Source organism: Cebus imitator, unplaced genomic scaffold, assembly GCF_001604975.1.
Source record: "Cebus imitator isolate Cc_AM_T3 unplaced genomic scaffold, Cebus_imitator-1.0 Scaffold2, whole genome shotgun sequence".
Taxonomy (NCBI): domain Eukaryota; kingdom Metazoa; phylum Chordata; class Mammalia; order Primates; family Cebidae; genus Cebus; species Cebus imitator.
Genome location: NW_016107317.1, coordinates 853180 through 856653, shown reverse-complemented (window position 1 = coordinate 856653; position 3474 = coordinate 853180). Strand labels below are relative to the sequence as shown.

At 45.4% G+C, this 3474-nt stretch overlaps 1 pseudogene; it reads left to right on the top strand.

The window, feature by feature from the left end:
* The first annotated feature begins 497 nt into the window (after positions 1–497).
* Positions 498–809, top strand: LOC108303567 (annotated as a pseudogene).
* The last annotated feature ends 2665 nt before the right edge of the window (positions 810–3474 follow it).

Below are 3474 nucleotides of genomic sequence, written 5' to 3'. Positions count from 1 at the left end.
CCTATAAACTCTTAAGGAACTGAAGAATCATCCTGGTTTGAAACCAGAATTTGAAGGCTTCACTCAGTTCAAAAAACCTGTAATTTTAAAAATATAAGGCTGCAGTGGAATTTTGTTTGAAAGTTAATTTCATAATGTGGCTGCCCGTGGTGGTTCACACCAGTAATCCCAGCGCTGTGGGAGGCAAAGGCGGGCAGATCACTTGAGGTCAGGAGTTTGAGACCAACCTAGCCAACATGGTGAATCTCCGTCTCTACTAAAAATACAAAAATTGACCTGGTGGTATGCGCTGGTAATAGCAGTTATTCAGGAGGCTGAGACATGAGAATCACTTGAACCTGGGTGGTGGAGGTTGCAGTGAGCCAAGATTGCACCACTGCACTTCAGCCAGGGCAACAGAGAGAGACTTCACCTCAAAAAAAAAGTTAATTTCATAATGAAACATAAAATAATACTTTTAAAGGACTATTGCAGGCTCGAACCTACTTTGCACTGACATGGCTAAATGCACCAATAAAGCTGGAATTCTCGGTAGATAAAGGACCCGCTATGGTGCCTCCCTCCAGAAAATGGTGAAAAATACTGAAACCAGCTAGCACACCAAGGACACTTGCTCTCTCTGTGGCAAAACCAAGGAGAAAAGACGAGATTCAGGGATCTGGCACTGTGGTTCCTGCATGAAGACAGTAGCTGGTGGTGGCTGAACCTAAAATACCACTTCTGCTGGCACTGTGAAGGCTGCCATCAGAAGACTGAAGGAATGGACCAGGAGATGTTCCTCCACTGTTGGAGACACCACTAGCCTTTAATAAATGGGTTAAGTTATGTTAATGAAAAAGGACTGTTGTTAGCATAATTCCGTATGGCAATAGTCCCAAACTTTCTTTTCTTTTTTGAGACTGAGTCTCACTCTGCTGCCCAGTCAGGAGTGCCATGGCGCCATCTCGACTCACTGTAATCTCCGCCTCCTGGGTTGAAGCAAGCACCTCAGCCTCCCAAGTAGCTGGGATTACAGGTGCCCGCCACCACACCCAGCTAATTTTTGTATTTTTAGTACAGATGGGGTTTCACCATGTTTGCCAGGCTGGCCAAACTTTCTTGATATGCATCCCAATTCAACATAGTATCTTTAACATATTTGCATGTATGCTAAACAATTACATACATAATAAATACATATAAATATGCCATATCCATAGGTATTTATTATGAATTGTTTACAGTAAAACTTTATGTACACTATAAAACGTAAAAAACAGAAATTAGAAATGGCTGGGTTAAATATAGACACAGTTTCTAGTGTCTTCCTCACCCCAACAGACTGCCTTGCAATATGTTGTCCCTGGATGCCCGTGCCCCACTTTGGAAACCACTTCTCTTTTGTTTTTTGAGACAGAGTCTCGCTCTATCGCCCACGCTGGAGTGCAGTGGTTTGATCTTGGCTCACTGCAACCTCCACCTCCGGGGTTCAAGAGATTCTCTGTCCTCAGCCTCCCATGTAGCTGGGATTACAGGCACCTGCCACCACACCCAGCTAATTATTAGTATTTTTAGTACAGACAGGGTTTCACCATGTTTGGCCAGGAAGGTCTCAATCTCCTGACCTCATGATCCACCCACCTCAGCCTACCAAAGTGCTGGAATTACAGGGATGAGCCACTGCACTCAGCTGGAAATCGCTTCTCTAGGCCATAGGGAAGAGAAATGAGCCCTGGCTGCAGGCCACTGGGCAGAAAGTGACGCAGGGACTCTGGAGAACACAGTAAGAGAAGGGGCAGGAAATGACTACATGGCTGAGTACCATAAAACCATCAAGTTTATGGACAGGCTGTAAATCTGAACATGACACCCTTCTCTTTCCTCTCTCTCCCTGCACCCCGCCCAGGTGGACAGTCATTCCCACATAATCTCTCAGCCAGAGGCTTGTCCTTGCAGGGCTCTGTCTTCCCCTTCAAGGCTGCCCTTGGTGATCACACATAATCAGAGATCACCCAGACATAGATGCTGAAGAGGCGAGGTACGAAATGTGACTTACCCACATGCCACTCTGGCAACAGACCCAAGTGCCTGGTTAGGGGCATCACCGGCATTTACTGGGAGAATTAGTTAGACTAGCCAGCCTTCTCTAAAGTACACTTTGTGGTCCAACTGCTCCTATTACTCTTCTCTTTTTTTAAGGTGGAGTCTCACTCTGTTGCCCAGGCTGGATTGCAGTGGCGTGATCTCGGCTCACTGCAACCTCCGCCTCCTGGGCTCAAGTGATTCTTCTACCTCAGTCTCCCGAGTAGCTGGGATTATAGGCACATGCCACCATACCTGGCTAATTTTTATGTTTTTAGTAGAGACGGGTTTTCACCATGTTGGCCATGCAGGTCTCAAACTCCCGACCTCAGGTGACCTGCCTCAGCCTCCCAAAGTGCTGGGATTATACGCATGAGCCACTGCACCCGGCCCCCACTACTCTTCTCAGAAAGGAGACTTCAGTCTTCAAGACATTAGTCCTGAAAAGCAGGGCCTGTTTTTCTCAGGCAGATACTATGAACAAAATTCCACTAGAACTTTTTTTTAATAGAGGGAGTATTTAGTGTCTGTCTAAATGGCTAAGAGCTTGTGGGCGCATTCTAAAACATACAAAAAGCTGTAGACATATACATATGTCCTTTAAGTAAAAATGAACAGACTCTAGTGATCACCAACATCCTATCTTCACATCCTGATTTTGTGTGATGTTTCACATCAATCCTCTGGCAGTCCAAAGGTCACATTTATTTTCTAGAGATTTAGGGAAAACACAAAACTACGGTGCTCAATTTCATTTTGTCAGCATAGGCTCCCCTTGCAAAATTCCTGAACACCCTTGGATGAATTTAAGAAATCACAGGGCCGGGTGCGGTGGCTCATACCTATAATCCCAGCACTTTGGGAGGCCAAGGTGGGTGGATCACCTGAAGTCAGGCGTTGAAGACTAGCCTGGCCAAATGGTGAAACTGCATCTCTACTGAAAATACAAAAAAGTTAGCTGGGCATTGTGGCAGCCGCCTGTAATCCCAGCTACTTCGGGAGGCTGAGGCAGGAGAATGGCTTGAACCCAGAAGGCGGAGGTTGCAGTGAGCCGAGATTGCACCCTTGCACTCCAACCTGGGAGACGAGAGAAATTGTCTCAAAAAAAAAAAGAAAGAAAGAAATCATGGAAGAAAGAATAAAGAATGACTAGGCTATAGTTTTAAAATAAGACAAACAAGATTTTTCTGAATCACAGTTTCCTCAAGAAATGACTCATGACCTCCAGTAAAAGAAATAATATATGCCCATCACCTAGCAAACACATAACACACAGGAGGCTCTCCTCAGCCTTATGGTAAAGAATTGCTTGGGGTTTTTTTTTGTTTGTTTTTTTTTTGAGACGGAGTTTCACTCATGTTACCCAGGCTGGAGTGCAATGGCGCGATCTCGACTCACTGCAACCTCCGCTTC